The sequence below is a fragment of the Anolis sagrei genome, chromosome 2, assembly GCF_037176765.1.
Source record: "Anolis sagrei isolate rAnoSag1 chromosome 2, rAnoSag1.mat, whole genome shotgun sequence".
In the NCBI taxonomy this organism is placed as follows: domain Eukaryota; kingdom Metazoa; phylum Chordata; class Lepidosauria; order Squamata; family Dactyloidae; genus Anolis; species Anolis sagrei.
The window spans coordinates 287825214-287839186 of NC_090022.1; positions in this window are offsets into that span (position 1 = coordinate 287825214).

The following is a 13973-nucleotide window of genomic DNA, read 5'->3' on the forward strand; positions in this document are numbered from 1 at the left end:
CTGTAATTCAGTGTTGCGGCAACATTTGGAAGGTCTTTACAGTCTTTGCTTTAACCAGGGTCTCATGAGCAACAAGTGCCAGGGGCTGTTGCTATGGTAAAAGGGGATTTACATGAATTCAATAGCTCGTATTTAAAACTTGCCTGAAATGAATGGATCTCCCTGTACATGGAGATTGTGGACTGGGGGTGGGGAGGAAAGGCAGGAGCCTTTAACCATGTCCTGGTCATTGCCCGTCATTGCTCTGCTTCAGACCTTAGATAGAAACTAACAGGTTGTGCTTCGTTGGCCCTCCCCATCGAAAGAATAATCATAACATGGAAAATAGGTTTCTCCGTAGATAAAGCTTAACTGTTTCTTCTCCCTTGTTGTTTGTCTTGCTTCTCCTTCCCCCAATCAGATTGATTGCCTCTGCTATGGATGCAACATAAATATCCAACACTTCCACACACCCATCCTTTTCATCCAGCTAATTCTTTTTGTTCCAGTCTGTCTCGGATCCATTTGAGCTCTTCAAAGTTTCTCCTTCCTTCTGCAAAAGCAGACTGAAATATGTCAAGAGCACTGAGCGGAAGGAAATTAGTAGTGTTACAAAGCCTTCAGCCTTCTCTGCCAAAGAGTGATGGAGCCTCAGCAAACTGCAATTCCTAGGATTTCAGAGCACTCAGCTATGGCAAACTTGCATTAATTCTACAGTTTATATACACCTTGTCTGTCCTCCGTATTGGAACCCACGCAAATGGTTGAATTTTGATCTCCAGCAGATGGTAGGGTGGTTTGAAGCTTGTGTTCTGGTACGGCTGTACCAGGAGCTCCAATTTTATTTGCTTTGTATTAAATGTTTGCTTGCAGCCCTGGGTTTCAGGGACTCTGCAGATAGGTGGCTTCCTTTGGTTGCAGTCATAGGGCAAGTCACCTGTCCATCATCGTTAAGTTTTGGTCCCACCCCTTCCTCAGGGCAATTGGGAAGGGAAGGGAGCCATTTTTAGTTAGTCTCAGCAAGGAAAGCTAATGTACAGGACGTATGCAAGCTTTCCCTGTACAAAAGCTTCAACCCTTAAGACTTTCCAGGGGGGAAACAGTCTTAAGAGCATCCAAGACCTTCCGGGGGAGAACAGTCTTAAGAGTCTCCAAAGATTTCCAGGGAAACAGCCCTAAAGACCAAAGAATACAGCTGAAGAGTCTACTAACCTTATTGGTAGGTCCACTTGGCGTTCAAGACGCAATTCGACCCGGTAGCGGAGCCCACATCAGTAAGAATTAAGATTACTAGGGCTGGGCGGTTTCGTTCGTTAATTTCGTAATTCGTTAATAATTCGTTATTTTTCTTGATAACGAAGCGATATTGAACCATCCAGGAGCAACTAAAAAACGAAACGAATTTTTAAAGCTATTTTGTAATTGTTTTGTAATTGTCTCGTTATTATTTCAGCTCCTGGCTGCAAAGGGGCCCGAGCAGGGGCAAGGAGAAGGGAAGGCAGGCGAGAGAGAGCGACTGAGCGAGCAAGCTCCCTTCCCGGCCTGGCTTCCTCGCCTCGCTCCCCTGGCTCCCCCCTCCCCCTTCTTCCCCCTTTTCCCGGCTCACCTGGGCATGCACACCCCACACATGCCCAGCCCGGCGCAGGGATGGTCCGGCGTGCCCGCTCGGCGGGGCCCTGGCATCCGCCGCCCTGGGAAAGACCCCCGCCCAGCAGCAGCGGCAAGGCCGACGACGCTCCGGTTGCTGACTCCCCCGATCGCCTCCCCCGCCGGGAAAAGGAAACGCAGGAGGAGGCGCAGCAACGAGACGGAGGCGACCGCCCGGTTGGTAGGGAGGGAGAGGGAGGGAGGGATAGAGAGGGGGCGGACTAAAACTATTATTAAACACTATTATTATTAAAACAATTATTTAAAACTAATATTTTCATGTTGCGCAACCGCGTCCGCCATTTTAACGAATTGATTCGTTAATAATAACAAAATTTCGTAAATACTGAACTTTTAAAAAGGAAAATTTTGTAATTATTATAAATATCAAAACGCAAAAAACCCCAAAAAACGAATCGATTTTAGAAACAAATTTTTGCGTTGTTACCCAGGCCTAAAGATTACAGCTTCCCCCTGGGCAAAGGTTGCACGTCCTGTTCTAAAGGAAATTCTTTACAGGCCCAGCACGCGACAGAACAGCTTGTAATATCCATGTTGCATAGAATGGAAGAGTTAACAGAACTGCAGTACATCTTACCACAGTGAGAGAGAAAACCGAAGCCAAACAACTTCTATGACATTGTCAAAGGCTTTCATTAGTTTCTGTGAGTTTTCCAGGTGGTATTGTCATGTTCCAGAAACATTATCTCCTGTTGTTTCACCCACATCTATGGCACAGATAGTGATAAACTGGACTGTGTCCAGAGGAGGGTGACTAAAATGATCAAGGGTGTGGAGAACAAGCCCTATGAGGAGCGGCTTAAAGAGCTGGGCATGTTTAGCCTGAAGAAGAGACAGCTAAGAGGAGACATGATAGCCATGTATAAATACATGAGCGGAAGTCATAGGGAGGAGGGAGTGAATTTGTTTTCTGCTTCCTTGGAGACTAGGATGCGGAACAATGGCTTCAAACTACAAGAAAGGAGATTCCATCTGAACATTAGGAAAAACTTCCTGACTGTGAGAGCCATTCAGCAGTGGAACTCTCTGTCCTGGAGTGTGCTGGAGGCGCCTTCTTTGGAAGCTTTTAAACAGAGGCTGGATGGCCATCTGTTGGGGGTGCTTTGAATGCAATATTACTGCTTCTTGGCAGAAGGGGGTTGGACTGGATGGCCCATGAGATCTCTTCCAACTCGATGATTCTATGATTCTATCTTTAGAAGTAAGCTCATCCAGAGATACACCTGGGACACAGCTCTTTAATCCTGATTGATCACTGTTCTCTTCCTGCTTATTCAGGACTTCTATGACTCTTATGAACTTGTGTGCCTGCTGTTCAAATAAAAAATTCCTTAGCTCAGAGCCCCTTGAATCCGTGAACCCACCAGCTGGTGGCTATGCTGCTGGGAGATTGTAGGAGTGATAGCGCAGAGAAGTAACTGTCCAAAGCTCTGGCAAGGGAACTCCTCAGATCTGTATCCAGATGACTGAACAACTTGCAACCTGCTCTCCACTGATGACACATTCTTCCTTGAGAGGAAGGGCAGAAGACGCAGTGCCAGAGAACAGATGGTTTGCTATTAGTTTGGAAGTCAGGATGACTTGCTGCAAGATTCATTGGTAGCACACCATGACCTTCTCCTTCTTGCAGTTTTTTGTTTTGCTGAAGGAAAAAGCAGCAACAAAGATAGCAGTCTCGCTAGCATGAAGACCCAAGGATGAGGCTTTCCAAAACTTTTGAATTTAGTAGACAATTGTGAAGCCCTTTGCCTCAACTCAAGGCACATTCAGCACAAAGTAGTATCATTTTTGGCAAGGATGTCACTGCCAAATTCACAGCATTTCTCTTGTTTCTCATAATGGGGATGGTGTGTGTGTGTGTGTGTGTGTGTTGGAGTGATAACTGATTCATTCTGGACCTTATCGACCAACTAAAATCCATCACACATCCCAAAAACCCATTACCCCAGCTTTGAGAGCTCCACTGGCTTCTTCATCAAGCAAAAGATGCTTAAAATCACAAAAGAGAACAAAACTAATGAAAGGAGATTCCATCTGAACATTAGGAAAAACTTCCTGACTGTGGGAGCCGTTCAGCAGTGGAACTCTCTGTCCTGGAGTGTGCTGGAGGCTCCTTCTTTGGAAGCTTTTAAACAGAGGCTGGATGGCCATCTGTCGGGGGTGCTTTGAAAGCAATTTTCCTGCTTGTTGGCAAGGAGTTGGACTGGATGGCCCATGAGTCACAGTTCTGCATTTTTGGCAACTTATTGCCAGTTAAGATGATCTTCAGGGATGTCAATGTGGGACAAATCTCCAACCCTTCTTGGATATTTGGGGATTACAATCTAAAGGTTGCTTCTTTCATGCTTTGCATATAAATTTCTCATCAAAGTAGGTATTGCAGATATTTCATAAGCCTCCTGTGTTTGTTCATCCAGAAGAAAATGGATTGAGGGAGTTCTCGCTGCTTGGGTATATGCCAAGAAAACCTGAAATATTATTTCTATGCATTCTTTATGGGATGTTGCTATAGACTTATGGCCTCCGCCTGCAATCCTATATACTTATCTGGGGGGGGGGGGGGGGAAATCCCACTGAGCTCAGTGGGGGTTATTTCTTATTAGGCGTGCATAGGATTGCACTGCCAATCTCCATGAATAATGTCCACAGCCAAAGAGGTTTATTTATAATGACAAGAAGCTTTGGTTCTTTTAATTTTGTGGCATGAGCATTCATGAAATGAAGCAAAGTTTATCAGATATATGGGACATCATACTAATTTGGTACACATGTATGTGCACGCTTGCACAACTACACACAAACACAAAGGGGTAAGTAGTAGAAGAAACATCAGCAGAGTAAAAGCTTTGAGAAAGAGAAGCTGGAGGGAAATAGAAATACTGTACAGGAGAAACACAGGGATTGGTTAAAACATAAATAATTACAGTGATTGTTCACAAAAAGTACCGTAGTATTGTTCCTGTCAGGTTTTACAATGTATTGTAATGTAATATAGCTGAGTCATGCACTGCTAATAGGCTTCTATTGGAAATGCGGAGTCATGCATTAACTGTATATAGGGAATCATTTGGGGAATGTGTTCTGGCCTAGTCCAGGTGATTGTGAATGATGTAATCCTGGGTCTGAGTTCAGTTAATATTGTATAGAATTGTATATAAGGAAGTCATGTAGAGTGCATACTCTCTCCTTGTGCTGTGATGCTGTTTGCTGAAGCCTCTGTGTAATGTATTAAAGGAACCTTATTTATTTATTTATTTATTTATTTATTTACTTATATACCGCTGTTCTCAGCCCAAAGGCGACTCACAGCAGTTCACAACCTGTCTGCTAAGACAAGATATAACTGTGTGCTGTGGTAAGTTTGTAATGTCATCTAGACTGGGGGAAAGACAATAGTAAAACTGACAATGGCCGGGCATGTGCTCAAGTGTCTGTAAAAGAGTTCCAGAGTGACTGCAGTTTGTGGGAACAGTTGACTGAAAATACTGTGCAGGAAGAAGCTACTGGAAAGCGCTGAAGTTGTGCAACTGATCTGCTGCTGAATTGTGAAATTAATCTCAACAGTTCCATTCATCAATAATTACCATGTGATGGCAGCCTATAATCACAACAAATGCAACTCCTGACTATTGTTTCCAGGTTTTCTAAACAGCAATAACAGATAATCAAAATTTAGGACATGCAAGTTGAGAATTGAGAATATCAACAAGTTTGTGACCTACCTATATAAGAAATGAAAGTACCGATTTCTGTAACACAGCCAATTATGAAATACAATTTTAAAAACCCTTTGACTATTAAGGTCCTTTTTACAAAGTGTTTTATACCTTATCATTTTTATTCTCCATCCCCAGAATAGCTGGAAAAGGTTTTTGTTTTTAGCATGGGGAAAATAGTAAAGGGGGTGCTAGAGAGAGACAGACTTTTGGTACCAGGCTGCAGTAACATTTCTGTGGCAAACAATAAAATAAATGAGCTGGAGGGTTGAGGGAGGAGCAAGATTCTATTCTAGCCAACTACATGTGCCTGCTTGTAACAGGCAAGGTAAACAGCAGCTACCTCCAGAATTCATTAGCATTGATTAACCATGAGGTTGCAAAAGAGAAACAAAAGGAGAGAATCAATAAGCCAGCCTCACCTGTTATCTTCAGCACATTAAAACGTATACAGCTGTTGGTTTGATTACCAAACTGGAAATCATAAGAAAAGAGGAGATTACTATTGGGAGTGGGGGGGGGGGGGGTCAACTCCGGATGCAGTTTTAAATTGGCTTATATAAAATCAAAATATCTTTGTTGAATAATGCAAATCTTATCTGACTTTGTTATTTCATTCCATGTGTGTAAATGGTTAGTTTTGAATTAAAACTTCGCAGGAAAACATTTAACGGCTCTTCTTGTACATAAGAACTTATTCCCAGTCTTCCCATTTTGTGTCTGTTTCCTGATTCAAATTTTCTGTTAAAGAAGTAATGCTCAGGAATACATCTGGTGAAATACACTATAACTGGACATGCTTTTCTGTCTTTTCAAAGGGTCAAAATGCAAGACTTTTTAGCATTTTGTTCAGTCTTTCCAATCCTCAAATAAGGGACATGTCTCAAAATAAGGGGCAAGTATCTGTCCTTAAGGAATAAACATCCTGGCTCTCTAATAAAGGACCGTTCCTGGGATGTTATCTCACAAACACACTATTCAGTTGAAACCTTACTGGTGTTGATAGTAAGTTGAGTGTCTTCAATATGTTCTTTTCATGGACATGCAGTTTAAGGTTCATTTCAGGCCAGAAGACTCAGCCTGAAGTTTGGCACTGTTCAGATCTCATTCCCCCTAAATGAGTCAATATTTTCTTTTCCCTCACAATATTTGTCACAGATGGAAGAACATACAGTCTCCATACCTGCAGCTACGTGCCTGCAGAACACGATCAGGCCATGGTGATAGTATGATAGCTGGGACCCAGTGCTGCTAGCATAACGCTGATAGTGCAACGGCGGTTGTGAATCAGGGAAGGGAACACGTGTCCAACCACGTGGCCAAGAGAGGGGGCGGAGTGAGAGTTGGAGGGGAGATAAAGTCAGAAAGATAGTTCGTTGTTGCATTAGAACAGTGGTTCTCAACCTGTGGGCCCCCAGGTGTTTTGGCCTACAACTCCCAGAAATCCCAGCCAGTTTACCAGCTGTTAGGATTTCTGGGAGTTGAAGACCAAAAACATCTGGGGACCCCAGGTTGAGAACCACTGCATTAGAAGAAGGATAGAAAGCAGATGAGAAATACGAGGAGTGATGTAAAATCAATCTAGTCCACTTTATTGAGCAGTTTTGAACAACCGGGTTGGCCATGAATTTTTCCCAGGATCATAGAATTACAGCGCAACACCCTCCAGTTTGTGGAACAATATGGAAGCATTTAATAATGTTTTGGGTCAGATTGCTGATTTCTGTCCTGTTTAAGGTCTTCCCAAACCGTTCCCCAAAACCTTGTTTATCATTTATCATTAAAAACCTCTTAAATTCCTTCACTGTTATCTCTGTTCCCCCTGCATTAAATTACTTCAGTGGTATCCTCCTGCGTTCTGCAAACAGCGTTTCTGAAGCAGCATTCTGGAAACAGTGTAATGCTAGCAGCACTGGGTCCCAGCTGTCATACTATCACCCAGACTATAAATAAATAAAACTTTGGCTATCTCCAGAAACTGTAGTTTCCATATTCAAATGGCATGACTGTTATGGTGTCAGCCATATTATATTGAACCAGGAAGGATGTTCATTTCAGGGAATTACAGTACTCATAACCACAGTTCAAACCACCTGTGGGTTTGCAACTGTCGTGGGTGGTTTCGTTATTGCAAAGCTACCGCAAACATCAGGTTGTACCTGGGGAAATACATCCTTCAGAGCTACATCCCTTAATGGTTAATCTTTTGGATGCCACATGCCAGCAGTGGGCAAGAGCACAGCTCTTTATGGTAAAGGTAATTTATTTTCTTCCTTTTTAGTGCTCTTGTCAGTGTGGTCTTGGAAAGCAAAATGCAAGAATGGTGCTATTTCAACCCATGAGGCTTTCTTGGCACTTTTTTCCTATGGCTTGGTGATCTAGAATTTGAGGTGGAAGAGAAATGAAATATGAAAACTATATGTCAGACCCAAAGTAGGCATCAGTTGCAAGGGGAGTCAAAACTGAAGAAAACATACCCACAATAAATCAGAGTTGAGAAGATTTTTGCTCTTGAGGCACTTTGAGTGATCTTGGAAGTTAAGTAGGGTCAGCTCTGGAATTTGAACATGCTTGGGTGGGAATGAATGTCAGGTGTTGTAGACTACATTTTGGAGGAAGAAACCTGCAAACCCACCTCTGAATATTCCTTCTTAAGAGGAATCTATTAAATTAATGGAGTTGCCTTAAATGAACAAAGGCTTGAAGGCACATATACAAAAAGAACTGCACATTTGCTATCTAGTGGGACTGCAAGCAGTCCAAATGGGATCAAATGCAAGCACATCTTAGTACCAATAAATCCTGAGAAAAGATAATGGTGTATCCCTTAATTATAGGGACCCCTCCTTATCACCTTCTCCATATTGTCTAACTTGTCCCAGTTTGGTAAAAAAAAAAAAAGGCCTGACATGTCATTCTACTTTTTCAGCAACTTTTAAAGTGCACCAGTTTCTCCCCCCACCCCCACTTTATCCCATTATCCTCACCTCATTTCAGCTGCTGCAGACTGAGTTCTTCTAAGTGCAAAAATAGTATCACTCAATGAAGCACCATTGGTGGGAAAGAGAGGAGCTGACAAGCAGTTATCCTGGATCCCATAGCTGTGCAACCAACTACACATTGTGTACCATGGCCTTGGTAATGGATCAATTAGCACCCCGATTTTCCGCTTACAAAATGACGGGCTGCATTAGGCATAACACTTGTGCAACTCTGAGAAATCAACCCAGCTGTAGAGCATTTTTACTCCAGTGTAGTTTCAACTAACATAGTCAAATGAATAACAAGAGAGGGAATTTCAGCAAACCTAATTTCTCATGGAAACATCACCTGCTAAAATGCTCTCTTCTTACCCAAAGATTATAGATGTGTGTTTTGTATCTTCAGTCATTTCTGACTTATAGTGACCCTGAGCCGAAGGAATTGCAGGGTTATTTGGATAGGATTTTCTGGTCAGAGGGAGTTTGCTTTTGCTTTCCTATGAGGCTGAGAGAGAGTGATTTGCAAAACATCACCCAGTAAAGTTCTTTGGCAGAAATTCAAATGTTGAGTTGCTGTGAGTTTTCCAGGCTGTATTGCCTTGTTCCAGAAGCATTCTCTCCTGATGTTTCACTCACATTTTTTTTATACCTTCACTCACATTTTTTATAGACTTGGAGCAGCTTACATGAGGCCAAGCCCAAATGACAATTACAATAAAGAAAAACCAAAACACAAACCAAAAACGCAAACAATAAACAAAACATCATAGTTACATCTGTGGCAGCCATCCTCAGAGGTTGTGAGGTCTGTTGGAAACTAGGAAAATGGGGTTTATATATTTGTGGAATGATGTCCAGGGTGGGAGAAAGAACTCTTGTCTGTTTGAGGCAGGTGTGAATGTTGCAATTGGCCACCTTGATTGGCATTTAATGGCTTTGCAGTTTCAAGGTCTGGCTGCTTCCTGCCTTGGGGAATCCTTTGTTGGGAGGTGATTTGCTGGCCCTGATTGTTTCTTGTCTGGATTTCCCATTTTTGAGTGTTGTTTTTGAGGTTGAGAACCACTGGTTTATAGCTTTTAAAGTCAATTTAATTGCAAACATATTGGAAGTAACCAGAGCTCTTGCAACTTTTTCTTTGACTTTTGCATTAAAAAAAATGTTTCCATGTGCCAATTCTAGAGAAGGCCACTAAACTTTATGACGTGATAAGAGAGAAGAACAATGTTATCTTTGAAAAATATGAAAACTTTCCACTGCTTTGGATATCATGTGCAAAGCAGATTACTTTTTCGCAAACACCTGACAGATAAAACAAAGCAGAGCCTTGGCAACATGCAGCCTGAAGAACCCTAAACAGCTAAATTCCAACAGAAAAGACATCCAGATTTTGAAAAGAAGGGCTGTCTCCCCAAATGTGGGAAGAGTCCTCCTGTAATGAAAAATGTGACCAAGATATTGAGGAATGTGTCTTAAGATCCAGGGTTGAGGATAATTTCAAGCTTTTCTGGTAAGGGAGGAGAAAAAAGACTCACCTGTTCCCTTTTCTCTAACTGATAGCAAGCAAAGAGCTTTCTATTTAAACAGACCTCCAATATTTTACTTATCATTAACTGATGTTTAATGTGTGTAGTCTATCAATTACTACATTTTTCTGTGTCTTAATGGGTGTTAAATCAACGTTTTCACCATAGAGGTTATTCAACGGCTTCTATAGTCTTGAATTGAAAATGGCCAACAATTTATAAGTTTTGTCGAAGGCTTTCATGGCTGGAATCACTAAGTTCTTGTGGGTTTTTTCGGGCTATATGGCCATGTTCTAGAGGCATTTCTCCTGACGTTTCGCCTGCATCTACGACAAGCATCCTCACCTCTGAGGATGCTTGCCATAGATGCAGGCGAAACGTCAGGAGAAATACCTCTAGAACATGGCCATATAACCCGAAAAAACCCACAAGAACTTAATTTATAAGTTTATCTGGTTCCATAAATGACAGGATTTTCTCCCTTCCTCTCCTTTCTTCTCTGTGCTGCCGAATAAATTAAGTGCAAACTATTTTTGCACTTAGAACTCTATTTGCACCAACTGAAGTCAGATGTGTGCAAAATTACATTCATAGGGTGCATATGAAACACATTCATTTAGTGTTTAGGCTCTGGTCCCATCTCCAAGGTATCTCATTGCTTATATATATACAAATACAGATATTCCACAATTTGGGAAAAAATCCAAAATGCATGTCATATCCCAAACATATTTGATATGGAATACTCAACCTCTATAGTTTAAAAAACAGAGTTCTGCATGGGGAATCACTACATGTGTGTACACTAATAAGCATATATGTTGTATATGGTTGCACACTGATGCATATTGTATATTGACACATAGTAATGTGCAATTCCCATTTAGTTGCACAGTGTCACAGTTTGCTAGGAAGGTAGGGTTGCACAACTGCCACATACATCTATGACAATAAAATCATGCTCCATCTCCTCAATGTTGGATCACAGCCAAGGGCTTGATAGTGAGATAGTAAAAGGTTTTCCAAATAAACCTATGTATGATGTGTTCTTTCACATCAAATAAAAAGAAAGGTTTGAACTTTAGGAAAGAGTTTCCTCATCTTAACATACTAAATGTCAGTGAATAGAGTTTTTAAGGTCATGGCCTTGGTGGGGAGCAGTTGTACTTCCCTATGTGAGGATTGGGTTTTTTGGATCTCATCCCACATGATTTTCTCTCCGTTCTCTGCACTGCCAAAACGGAGTCCCATGGAGGCCATCACATGGCCCGCGGGACTCCTTTGCAACATCATTAGAAAACGGAGAGAAGATTGCATTTTCAGGAGTCAGGTGTTAGTGGATTCCCAATGAGAAAAGTGAGGAAATGCGGACAAAGAATGTGTGATGGCAACTGACTGTTACCATCACAAAAGACAGAAAGGAGAGAATTCCATTCACTTTTCCGCGCTCCCTCCCTTTCATGTGATGAGGTCCTTGGTGAAAAGATGTGGTCCCCAAATTGATACAGATGGTTCTCTTTAAAGAAGTTATGATAACTGCTAAGGGTGCAGAGTCACCAGTTTTTCATCCTGCTTCTTGTAACTGTTCTTGTAACTTTAACACAGTCTTGATGTGTTACCATCAGGGTTGGGATCAGAGCAGGAATAGCTGGGCATCTGTTGAAGACCAAACCCAAGTTGGACCTGCTCTCCAGGCAGGGGCGGCTCATCCATTACGCGAAGTAAGCGGTCGCAGAACACTTTTTTTTGCCAGGGGTGCAGAGGCGCGTCTGTAAATGCCCCTCGACCATTACTTGAGGAGCGCCTCCTCAGCTCACAACAGCCCTAGCAGTCCGGGGGGAGGCTCGGCTTTCTTGCCTTGCTGCCGGGCGATCCTCTTCCCAAAGGGGCTGGGCCCTTGAGTCTCGCCTAGCCCCTCTCATTCCTGCTCCACCCGGCCACCGGGTGCGCGAGCAGAACCGGCTCTCAATCGTTCTCTGCGTTCGATCCCTTACCCATGACCGGCTCCCGTTCCCGATCCCCCGGCGCTCCACCCACCTCCTCTCCTCTCCCCAATCCGCAGGTGGGCCAAGGGGTGGAGCCGCCACGCCTGGCCTGCTTCGGGCCCAGAGGCGTGTCTGAAGACCCCAGCGTGCACACCAAAGGTTGCCTCTTCTCCTGACTTTCTCTTCGGCCATTGGAACCAAGAGAGAGAGAGAGGGAGAGAGAGCCCCTCTGGCTGAGGTATCTCCCACCTCCGCTCCCTCCTTTGTTTTTGCACCTACCTTTAGGTAAGGTGGGCATTTCCACCTCTGTCTCTCTCTCTCTCTCTTTCTCTCTCTCTTGGTCTCAATGGCTGAGGAGAAAGTCAGGAGAAGAGGTGACACGCTGGGGTCTTCAGACAAGCCTCCGGACCCAAAGCGGGCCAGGCAAGGGAGCAAATGCGGCAAGTGTAGTTACTGGGATGTATAGTTCACCTACAATCAAAGAGCATTCTGAACTCCACCAATGATGGAATTGAACCAAATATGGTACACAGAACTCTCATGACAAACAGAAAATATATATCAATGATTGGTGGTGGTGGTGGGGGGGGGGGGGCGCCAAAATACTGTTTGCTTCCTGTTGAAAATTACCTAGGGCCACCTCTGTCTCCAGGCTATTCCCACTTCCAAACCTTTGGGCTCCTGTCACTCAACTTTTCCCTTTCCCGCTTTGGATCCCACCCTTGATCTGGTACCTAGGTTTCAAGTTAATCCCTACAATGAACCGGGATCTGTGTTGTTCTGTAGGTTCATTCAGTGTGGTGAGACCAAACTGTCTATCAACACATAACAGGCACAAGTTTATTAAGTCACAGTTCGATCACACATTCAACCCTTGTAGTGATTTTCAGCAAAAACCTTGAATAGCAGGTCCATGCCCAGTGAGCTTCTACTGAACCAGTTGAGCCAGGACAGTGGATGAAGCACTCTGGGTGTGAGAGCAAAAGACAGAGGTTTATTACAGAGATGCAAGAACAGAGTCTAGTGCTCTGAAAGGTACAAGCATACCAACACAGAGAAATACATGATATTGAATACAATTTGACAGCTATTCAGACTTCCCGCGCCTCTCCCAGATTGACTGAGAAATGAGACGGCTAGGATCCGTGCTGTGATTGTTCTGAGTTCTGTTGGCAATTTCTTCCTGGATGTTGGTCTTCAAATCTTATATGGGGTGTTTTGAAATCCCGTGTTTATGTGAACTGTCCAAGGATTCTACGTAGACCAAAATTCAGGAAGAAATTGCCAACATAACGCCAGCTATGCTGGCAAGAGTCATGACAAACGCCAGAAATCGGTTTACTCAATGTATGGAGAATGGAGAATGGGGGACGTCACCTACCTGATTTGATCTTCAAAACTATGTAAAACAAAACTTTAGGTATGCGCCTACATTTTATATATATATAAATTCTGATTCATACAATGGGTTTTATTAAGTTTTGAGAAAAGGAAGTTATGCTGCTGCACCCTGTACATTTCATATACATTTCTTCCAGTTTTTGATGTCCCTTTGAAACATTCAGTTCCTACTTCAGGGTATGTAAGAAGGAAGGGAATTACAAGGAACAGCTTTTCCAAAGGGCATATTATACACTAGTGCAAATCAGCTGGAGAACAAGATTGACATGGCAGTCTAAAAATAAGCAATGGGACCTGGCAATCTGTAAAGCCACTTCAGATGTGGACACTTGCATTTTGTTAACAACTGGGACTTCTGTTCCAAATTCCATGCTGCATGGCTATGCCATCTGGCCTTGTGCCCGACCTGGAGCTGAACAAATGACCACAACAGCCCAGCCTTGATTTCATTTAGACATTTTAACCCACATCTTAGCCTTACAGATTTACCATAAGAGGCTTAGGACAGTAGCTTTTCTGGTTCTGTGTGAAAGATGAATATAATAATAATAATAATAATAATAATAATAATACTTTATTTATACCCCGCCACCATCTCCCCAAGGGACTCGGAGCTGCTTACATGAAGCCAACCCCAAAAATACATCAATAAAACAAGAAAGCAATAAACAAAAACAATACAATTAATATAAATCACATATAAACATTAACACACAAGGA